General features: G+C 42.7%; 1 long non-coding RNA gene across 1 annotated transcript; it reads left to right on the top strand.

The window, feature by feature from the left end:
• Positions 1–2774: 2774 nt before the first annotated feature.
• Positions 2775–9642, top strand: LOC142602640 (uncharacterized). Its single transcript, XR_012836399.1, has 2 exons — positions 2775–3366; positions 7627–9642. It is a non-coding gene; the product is annotated as an uncharacterized LOC142602640 (long non-coding RNA).
• The last annotated feature ends 1581 nt before the right edge of the window (positions 9643–11223 follow it).

Genomic DNA, 11223 nt, shown 5'->3' with positions numbered 1-11223 from the left:
ACTTCCATATTCTGCAATCTTTACTACTCCAGTTCTTAAATTTATGAAGCCTTCTGAGACTTACTTGGTAAGGTGAGTGCATTTCTCCCACAATATAAAAGCTATATTCTATTTTATGGTATCAGATAAAAATATCTGACAAAAGAAATAACCTTATATAATGAATGCAGTCTGAAAAAGTAGGACACCTTTTTTCCAATTTGTTCCATGCCCCATGCACTTCATATTTTTGTAATTGCAGGATATGTTGCATTAGCACTCAATTGTTTTATCATCATGAATCTTACATTACTGTGTGTGCAATGATTACTCAATGTTGCAATTTATTGGACCCAGGTGGCCCACCACCACAACTAATCACCAACTAGACAAAAGTTGTATCCTAGGAAAATAGCAGTCTGCTCAGGTGTTCCCTTGCCCTTTTCCTCCATTTCTTCTCCAGCCTGGTTCCAGTGAAACCAGGCTTCAAAAAAATGAGTATAAGCCAGGGCTGAGTTTGAGACCCAAAAAATCTGAGCTATTGGTCAGAAACAGGGTTGAAGCAGCAATGAGTCAGGCCATTATTTTGTGTGCTCGATAGCAAAGCCCAAGCAGCCATGCCGTTCGGAGACATGACTAAGAACAGCTGTGCAAATCGGTCACTAAGTTGCGCTGAGGCACCAGGATATTCCATTTAATCCTTCCCATTAGTAAAAAAATCCACCCAGAAGAGGTCAAAAAGCTGTAAAAGACGCAAAGCTTCTCCTCTCTGATGCATTCTTTGTGGTCTATTTTTACAGAAATCTCTCTTAGTTCAAACTGTCCTGAGATTAATGGTTCAGGGAGGGTTAGCCAGCCTTCCCGGCCATGGAAAAGTAATCATGCCACTCAGTCAGCACCACAAATTGATAAGGTGCTGTGCAAAGTGCTCTTTCATCTTCTGGCAGTCTGGGGCCCAAGCCTGTGTCAAATGCGCTCGGAGGATGCCACAGGAATTCAGCCGAGTGTAAATATCTGCCACAAAACATCTTCCAGTAACGTCAAAGCAAACTTACTCAAAGGAAACAAGCCCTTCCTGTAAATATCACCAAAAAAGCCATTTTATTAGCTGATGGTAGTATCAAATGTTGTTTTCCTAGAGCATTTATACCATGGCTAGTAACAAATAAGCCAGAGTATGCTGAAGCTTTATCATTTGTCATTGCATTTGCCAGGTAAATTAGTGTTTTGCTCGACAACAGCAGCTCTACAAACTGACAGAGAGTTTGCAGATTTAACAACCACAGAGGGACATCCCCACACTGCAAGTCCATGGGAAATAAGAGGTTGTGGGGCCACAGCACCTGGGTATGGGCGGGCAGCGTGGGACCCCTTAGCAGGGTCCCTGAATCCCTTTGGGGATGAATTCGGACAGTGCAGCCGGCCCAGTGCCTGCTTGCTTGTGCTGATCCTGCTCTGTCGCGCCCATCCTGGAGCTGCTCAGGCTGATAAACTGGTCAGAAAAGTCCCCCTCTCTCCTGCTCTTTTAGAGAAAATCTCCCTTTCTTCTTTAGCTCACCGCACTATTGGACAAGCTGCTGCAGAAAATTATTCATTCAGCTCAAAACACTGTGTGTCACTTTGCCCTGACCCTGACTATCATGGGAAATAGAAAACATGGGTTTAATTATTTTGTCCCTGTAGATTTTATTCAAAACCATCAGATCCAGGCTTTAACTTTTTGAGCACCTGATGATGTTGGTAGGCAAGTAGTGAGGGTCTGAAAACCCCAAATCTGTCTTGCTGCTTTACGAGGGAATCTGAACCTGATCTCAGGTTTTCAAAGAGGAAAGAGAGAGTTTGAATTTGCTGTTAATCACTTTAGACAGCTGCCAGTCAAACAAACTGTTATTGGAAAAGGATATCTACTACTTGCAAAATCCTCACCCCTTGTTTCCAGCAATTCAGGAGCACAGATTGCAGCATCCTTCCTGGAGACCTCTGCTTCAAACAGTCCCTGGCACCTGGATGTTTGGAATCACAGGGACAGGAAAAATAAAGAAAACAGAGAGCATCGTGATGTCCCTGCGTGGGTCCATGGTGTACCCTGAATACTGTGTACAGTTCTGGTCCTCTCAGTTCAGAAAAGACACAGTAGAACTGAAAGAAACACAGCAAGGAGGATCAATAAAGTGGAAGGAGTAAATGAGGTAGGATCCCTGAGCCTGGAAAAGTGGTGTCCAAAGGACCATATGACAGATGTTTAGAAGATGCGTGTTGGCTGGGTAAGAAACCACCTCTCACTGTCTCTAATGCAAGCTAATGGGCATTACCTCAAACTGTCAGAGGAGGTTCAGAACGAACAGGTGTGAGAAAAGCTGAGAGAGCTGGGCCTGTTCAGCCTAGAGAAGAGAAGGCTCAGGGGTGGATCTTATCAATGTATATAAATACCTGAAGCTAGGGTGCAAAGAGGATGGAGTCAGGGTGTCTTCAGTGGTGCCCAGTGACAGGAGCAGGGGCAATGTGCCCAAACTGAAACACAAGAAGTTCTGTCTGAACATCGGGAAACACTTTTTCGTTGTGACGGTGACCAAGCACTAGAACAGGTTGCCCAGGGAGGTTGTAGAGTCTCCATCCCCAGAGAGTTTCAAAAGTCATCTGGACCTGACCCTGGGCAACTGACTCTATGTGGTGCTGCTTGAGCTGTGGGGTTAGACAAGATGACTTCAAGAGGTCACTTCCAACCTCAACCATTCTCTGATTATGTGATCCTTCACAAAAAATGTACTTAATCTGTCATTCCTCACTGCAGCATCTGGTGGATGCTATCGATGTACACATATTCAAAATGTGATTTGGCAAATTCAGAGAACAAAAATCCATCAAAGGCTGGGCTTGTGAGACCACACCTCTGCCTCAGAAGGGCTTTGGACAGCAAAATGTAGATGCTGGTAGAGCTTCCTAGAGGACTGTACCATTACCCACTCCCTACACACCCTTTGTTGGCTACTTCAGGACATTTTTCTGTGGAAATGGCCAGTGTACTACTGGGTAATAAATAGGCAGAGTGTGGAGCCATCTCCAGCTCAACAAAACCTTTTAATGGCAACTCCTCTCAGCAAGCATCTGTTCTATTAAGCCATTAAGAAGAGATGCCATATTTGGTCATAACTTAACCTCCTATAACCTACCAAGTTAGAGGAACATTTGGTCTGATTGAGTACATATGCCCTTTTGTTCTTGTATGGTGTCCTTATGTTTTGTTACTCAAAGCTCCAGGCTGCCCAAGCTATGTCCAAACTCACAGCAGGAAAGGATAAACAGAAAAGCAGACAGAGGAGGCACTTCAAGCCCTTACCAAATGCTGTGGTCACTGAGGACAAAACCTGAATGCCATCTGACATCATGGTAAAAGGACAAACATGATCCACAGATGTAGGAATAGGGGTACAGTAAGTAGCTGCAAGGAGCTACAGTTGTATTGGTATGTGACAGCTGTGAGCTCAACATGGGAATAAGTCAGAGATTTGTAGTGTTTGCCCTTTAAAAAGAAAGCTGAAAAACTGGGGTGATTGAACCAGTGTCACTAAAACTGATGCAGTACTAAAGAAAATGGGGAGCCTAAGGAAAACTGAAATCTGTTCAGTTTACCGGGGTGTGACTTTACAAGGCATACAAGTAGTTTCTGAGAGAAAAATAGTCAAAGATTGCATTAAAGTGCTCCTTAATCTCACAAGGTCAGAACAAAAGCTGGTAGCTAGCATTAAAGAAACACATGTTCAAGTGAGAAATAGAACCAGGATGCCTGATGATGACAGTGATTACCCGCAGAAGCAAATTCCCTCAACAGCCGTGGTGCTCACGCCTGTAGACTGGAAGTTCCCAGCAGGGAGATCTGGCCCAAGCATTCCTCCAATTTGTCACTGCAAGGGACCTCGTACTCCTTCCTTGAAGGCTTGGGAAAGCAGGCTGGAGCTATCATCTGCCTTACTATGGTCTGACACATTCACCTCTTCCCAGGTATATTGTTTCCGTTACTTGTAATTCATATTTTTGTTTGTGTTACCTTAGTCCAATATCACTGGGTCTTCCCAAAGATGAAGCTAATTGTTATTCTTTCTACCACTTTTCTCCCCAGATCCAAAAAAACCCAGTGCAAATCTTAGTGATCTTCATGCCCTGAAACTATGTTATACAGTTTTTGCAGATGAAAACAAGGTGAATGCAACCACTGTGCCTATGTGTCTGTGCATCGCATCCTTCCTCCCCTCTCCTTAGCAATCTTTGAATCCTTTGGATACCATCAACCACAAAGGGTAGACCTTTCAAGGATAGTTAAGATGCTACAAGTTTGTGAAAATAAGTATCCAAGCAGAAGAGAGACACTTTATTAGTATTTTTACTCAGGGAAGGGTTGTTTAAACATACCTCTTGTTAGTCAGTAGAGAACCTCCATAAGAAAGTGCCTTTATAAATAAATGCCCAATTATACCCAGTATCACCTGGAAACTTTACGTGCTTGAACAGCAAAGTCAAGTAGCTAAAACCACAAAATCCTTATGAATGAAGGTGTCATTAGTTTGGCTGCTCAGGGAATTGTTTGTTTCTCTTTGAAATCCTGTCTCTCAAAAACGGCAATAACCTAGATTATTGTTACAATCTCTGATCACATCCAAAAGTCTTTTTCTATGTACTCATTCATATTTGATGCATATTTAAAAATAGCTCTTCTGTAAAGTGATAGAGAGCATGACTTTCTGATTAACTGTGAGGTTTTACATACTTTATTCTAAACTCCATGCCTTTATAAGCAGATTCGTTGACTAGATCTTCTGCAATGTTTTCTGCTTCCCGGACAGAAGAATAGACTTTGTAGTCCTCTTTCTTTGTGGCAAAGGACTCAAGCAATGTGAAAGTATCCTCGAAGCCCCAGAACTACCTGCACTGGGTTTTATTTGGTGCAGGAGACAAGGAGAGCCGACTCTTACCAGCATGTATGGTTTGCCAGTTGAATCAGCTCAGAGCCTGGTGTCTCTGAGAAGGTCAGCTACTGAGCCTGTGCATAGCTTAGGCTAAAGTGAGGGGGTTTGTCTTAATAAGGGAAATCTGCACTTACAAGATCAAAGAAGTGGATGCGGCTATGCAGTCTTAACCTTTGTTTACAGGATCTGAATGGGGCAGTTGAAACATACCACAAAAATTTCTCTGTATCAGGTTGAATGGTCATTTTTGTAATGAGTATCTCTCCTTCCATGGGCTGGTCCACTGCAGTCTGCTCATCATTTTCTGTCCAAGAAGTGTCATTGGTTTTGATCTAGTTGTTTAACCCCTCCAATCTCTGTTTTCCTGGGGTTATAGGACATACAAGAACTGGTCCCTCGGGACTGGCCAGGACATCCATCATGCATACAGCAGAGCCCATTTTTAGAGAGACTCCTCTGGCATCGTACACCCTGGAAGAAAATATTTGTGTGTGTATTATGAATTAGTTAAAGTTGGCACATAAATTGCTTTTGGAATATTAGCTTGTGATTACCACTGCTTTTTAAAATTTTAAAGCTTGCTTGCTTGCTTGCTTGCTTCCTTCTTTCCCTCCTTCCCTCTTTCTTCTTTCTTTTCTTCTTTCCCTCTTTTCCTCTTTCTTTCTATCCCTCTTTCCCTCTTTCTTTTCTTCTTTTTCCTTCTTTCCTTCTTTCTTTCTTTCTCTCTTTCTCTCTTCTTTTTTTTTTTTTAACTTGGATGTGTTTAACAGGCAAGTCAACTTTGAAACTGCACTTAGCAACGTTATCTTTTTGTTGTTTGGAAATAACTGTGCCTGCATCCTGAATAGATGTAAAACCATGTTTTCTTTTACGTTCTCCCTGTCTCCACTGCTCTTTAAACAAACTGTGGCCAAATGATTGTGCTAGTGCAGTGTTTCATAACAAAGTAGAGCCTTTCACATGGTGTTGGTTATTTCTAGGGCAACACATGTGAGAAATCACTCCTTTCCTTTTATTTCTATTGGAATCAGATTGAGCCCCTATTACCAAGTGACTTCATACCTCCAATACCAGGAATATGAGTAGCCATAAAAAATAACACAGATTTGGGTTGATCAAGCTTAGGACAGGTACTAGGAAGTTCCTTAATTCTCAGCCAGATCCTTCCTTTTTTTTCACACATTTTTAAAAGGTTCACTGGTTTCCATCTATGATAAATAACTGGCAGACGTGGTTTAGAAAGACAAGTGATCCAAACAAAAATCTCTAGATGTGTTGCATTTAATCTGTCCTTTTTAAGGCCAGGTTCCACATTATTTGTATAAGGAACATAAAAAGAAACAGAAAGTTTATTTAATTGATGTTTTGATGACATATTGAACAAAGACAAATTTATGGCTTTGGAGTACAGAGAATCACACAGCAAAACCCACAAAAAGCTTGAAGCTTTAGTGGTGCAACAGAAGGGGAAAGGGAGATGTGGCAAGAAGCTGAGGTTATAGAGTTCAAGTCTAAATACCCTTAAGTATAGGGAGGCTCTTTTTCTGTGTTATTTCAGTACCTTGATTTAAGATCCTCAGTCTGCCCATGAACTACCAGTTCATGAATATGAACTCTGGGACTCAGACCCAATCTTATAACTGGCTTATTTATGGTGAATGTCTCCAGCTTTAATTTGCTGAAACAAGTATTATTGGCTGGGGGCTTTTATCTAATTTTTCTTCCTCTTTTGTGTTTCCTTTTCCTTCTCCATCTCCTTTTCCTTCTTCTTTTCCTTCTCCTTCTCCTTCTAGATGTTAACATTTTTTTAACCAAATCAGCACATATTGTGTTGTCATTTGCGTGCTTTGTAAAATCTTCCCACATACATTTACCTCACCACTTCCTTGAGTACATGGAGCCACTAGGAGACAAACAAGCTTCAGCATCTGCCAGGTTACAATTTTTCTTTCTCCCAGTCCTATTTTCTTGTTAATGGGTTAGCCTACTCCTTGATATGTTTTAAAACTCTCAAGGATCCAGCTGTTGAAATGCATGTTAGCTTAATCAAAAAACAAATAAACAGCAAAGATGTGTGGGAAAGGAACCAACCGTACTCACTGTGAACACAGCAGTGTGCAGGATGAACATCTTTTCCCTCTACTTCCTCTTGTGATTCAAAATTTTTTTACCCATGAACCAGAGAGTAACATTTGATCTCAGTTTGACTTCTGAAATAGGTCACTGTCTTGTTGGGAAGCAGATACACGCAGAGATGATGCGTCTGCTTGGAGATCAGCTTCTTGTGGCTAAGGGGGAGCAGATAGGAAAGCATAAATCAAAATAAATATCTTTGTCCTTACTGCGGCTGAAATGGGCTCCCGTGGTATCCAGGGACAGCAGAGGATTTGGAAAGAAAGGTTGCATTGTGATAGTATTTTTCCCTTTGTGGGTTACTCAGAATCTTGCATGGGAAGATGAGGAATGGCTCTGAACATAGACTAATTGAGATGAATCAGTGTTTCTAATTCCACATAGAATAGCCTCTGTGAGAACTGGAGAGGTTAGTGTCCAAACAGGGAGCACTGGTTGTAGAGACATAGCTGGTTGTTTCAAGGGGATCAAGAGTAATTAATGCACACAAACAGACAGGCTCTGGGCACAAAGAACAACATTAAAATGGTTTTAACTCCTGTTCATGTTTTAGAAACTGGAATACCTTGAGGGATGAAGCAGAAAATGAAGACTGCAGTGGGGAAGAAATGAAGTCTCTAACTTCTGACTCCATTAATGGGGTAATGGATGGACTTAAAAATTTGCAAACAGTGAGATGACAAGTTCAGATCAGTGTTTCTAGAAGTAAAACAGAGAAATGAGTCAAAAACCCAACAAAACCCAAATGAGTAATTGTCAGTATTTTCCTTCCCTAAGGAAAAACATTTGTATTTAAACAAACTGAATATATGTAAGTCCATGGGGCCTGATGGGCTGCTCCCACAAGAGCTGGTCAATGTCATTGTGAGGCCACTCTCGATTATAGTTGAAAAGTTGCGCCAATCATGGGATGTTCCTGAGGACCGGAAGAAAGCAAATGTCACCTCTATCTTCAGGAAGGGCAAGAAGGACCATCCATGGAATTATAGGCCAGCCAGCTTCACCTTAATCCCTGTGAAAGTGATGGAGCAACTAATCCTGGAAATAATTTCAAAACATATTAAGGAAAAGAAGGTGATTAGGAATTGTCAGCACAGATTTACAAAGCGGAAATCATGCCTGAGCAACCTTATAACCTTCTGTGATGATATGACCAGCTTGGTAGATGAGGGAAGGTCAGTGGATATTGTTTATCTTGACTTCAGCAAAGCATTTTGACACTATCATCTCCCATAACATCCTCATAGACAAATTGATAAAGTATGGTTTAGATACGTGGACAGTGACGTGAACTGAAAACTAGCTTACCTGCCAGAAACAAACAGATGCGATCAGTCACATGAAGTCCAGTGCAGGCCAGTCACTAGTGGTGTACCTCAGGAACTGATACTGGGGCCAATACTGTTTAAAAATTCTGTTAATGATCTGGGTGATGGAGCACAGTGGGGTCACGCTCAGCAAGTTTGTAGACAGTGCAGAACTGGTAGGAGTGGATGATAGACCAGGTAGTTGTGCTGCCATTCAGAGGGACCTCAACAGGCTGGAAAATTGGGCTGAGGGAAATCTGATGAAGTTCAACAAAGGGAGATGCAAAGTCCTGCCCCGGGGGAAGAATAATCCCATGCACTAGCACACTCTGGCGACTGAATGGCTGGAGAGTAGCTTTGTAGAAAAGGAACTGGGGGTGCTGGTGGACAAGTTGACCAGGAGCCAGCAACGTGCCCTTGTGGCAAAGGCGGCCCACAGCATCCTGGGCTGCATTAGGCAAACCATTGCCAGCAGTCTGAGGAAGGTGGCCCTTCCCCTCTACTCAGCCCTGGTGAGACACATCTCGAGTGCTAGGTGCAGGCCTGCGCTCCCCAGTAAAAGAGAGAGACATGGGCATACTGGAGCAAGTCCAGTGAAGGGCCATGAAGATAGTTAACAGACTGGAGCATCTTTCATGTCAGGAAAGGCTGACAGAGCTGGGACTGTTCAGCCTTGAGAAGAGAAGGCTTGGGGGATCTCATCCATATGCATAAATACCTGATGGGAGGGAATGAAGAGGGAGCCAAACTCTTTTTGGTGATGCTCTATGACAGGACAAGAGGCAATGGGCGCAAAATGAAATAAAAGAAATTCCACTTAAGCATAAGAAAAATCTTTTTTTACTGTGATGGTGACTGAACACTGCAATGGGTTGTCCAGAGAGATTGTGGAGCCTATATCTTTGGAGATATTCAAAACCCAACTGGACATGGTCCTTGGCAATGTGCCGTAGTTCACCCTGCTTTAAACAAAGGGTTGAAACTGGGTGATCTCCAGAGGTGACTTCCAACCTCAACCCTTCAGTGATTTTGTATATTGTCTTATACTGTAGGATTCTGAAAAGGCCATGATATACTGCAAATGTTTGTTTTTTCATTGACCAGTGGAAAAAATTCCAAATAAGTTTGAGGGGAAGAAGGATGCCAAAGGAGAGTCGAAGAACTGCTGAAAGTATCACTTGTCTACAGAAATGTTCTAGGTTCCTGTTTGTGATATATTTGGTATTCCTCAGGGGTTACGTGCTATAAAAGTTCTGATATTTGATTTCTTTCTTATTTTTTTTTATTGGAAATAATAAGTGATCATGGATCTTGTTTTACTTTCAATTGCAAATGTCCCCATGAAGATCCAATGGATCAAAGACTGAACGGAACATACCATATCCAACAAAGTCCATATTGCAGATACTATTACACTCCAGATGAACATTTTCCCCTCGGCATTGAAAAGTAGTGGGAATTGATTGAATTCTCATAAGCCAGAGGATTATACCTGCTTTGAGTGTTTTGTTTCTTTTTAACTACTCTACAAAATATCATAGAAAAGTTGAAACAGAACAAATATAATGAAAATGACTCTGCAAAACAGCACTGTGGGATTTTTTCTCTCAGTGTAAACTATACCAAGCTCACAGGAAAAGAAAAAAATTCTTCAGTAATTGCCCTTGCATTAAACCCAGCCTGAGCTGCAGTAATCAGACTGATATTTTATATCTATCCTACCATGGGAAACAATACTAAAAATGTTGAACTGCAGTGTGGTTTGTTTGGGTTTTTAGCACAACAATTTCAGATATTTAGTAGATGTCCACCTGCTCCAGTTTTGGGATGCTCATAGCCCTCTGCTCCTCCATCGCCTCACCAGCCCCTGCCCCAGGAGGGGCAGGATGACTGCCCCCATCTTGGCACTTTCCAGCTCCTGCCCAGTGGGAAATGCACCCCAGTGCAAACTAGGTAGCTCTGTGCTGCCAGGAAGGTCCGCAGTAGCGGGTCCCAGGAGAATGGGAGTACATCAGCCTGGGCCCATGCCTTTGTAGGCAGCTGGCTGAGGACACACTGACTTCTCTGTGCCTGGGAGAAAACTGGGTGACTCTGCAATATAGCGAGCTGAAAGGTGGGGCTATCTGCGAGACCAGGTTCTTAGGGAAAAATAGGAACTGAGGCAAACTGAGAGTAGAGGAGCACCCATATTTTTGTACTTATGTGAATGCTTGCCTGGCCTTCTGAAGTCAGGAACAGCTGGAAACCTCCTGCAGCACCATAAGGGTTTAGAAGAACTTAGACTTTGGTTGCCTGATGGTGGTCAGTCACTCGCTCACACATCTGTGGTGCTCTCAGCCATGAGACAGCTATAGTATTTTCATTGCAAATCTGTGATAGGGAAGATGTCTCACCACCCCAAGTGTTCTGTGGCCTCGCTCCTGTTCCTGTGGGTTAATGGGGCTTGTCTCAGTCCTAGCTAGAAAAACAAACAGTTGTTGATTTTATTTTTTTTTTCTAGTTCTGCTGCATCTGTGAATGGCCTGGCACACCTGAACATGAGAAGGCCATTTTAAGGGTTGGAAAAAAACACTAATCCGTCCTCGATGTCTCTCAGAAGGCTCTACTGGAAGGTGACTAGCCAGCACCCTCTTGCAGCTGGGGGAACTAAGACTGCCCAAGGAACTGGTGTGTGACAGAAAAGTCCCTTGTCATACAGATAGGTGAGGGGATGCTGGGCTGATTGCTCCATGCCATGCTGGAAGAAGTAGGTGAGATGCAGAAGGAGGCTGTGAGCCAGACCACAGGTGTACAGTGAGCCTGCAGCTGTGCAAACAACATCAACCTTTCATGAGCAGACCTTC

This window comes from Balearica regulorum, chromosome 1, assembly GCF_011004875.1.
Source record: "Balearica regulorum gibbericeps isolate bBalReg1 chromosome 1, bBalReg1.pri, whole genome shotgun sequence".
Classification (NCBI taxonomy): Eukaryota; Metazoa; Chordata; class Aves; order Gruiformes; family Gruidae; genus Balearica; species Balearica regulorum.
Note: the sequence above shows the minus strand (reverse complement) of the source record. Positions and strands in the feature narration are given on the sequence as shown.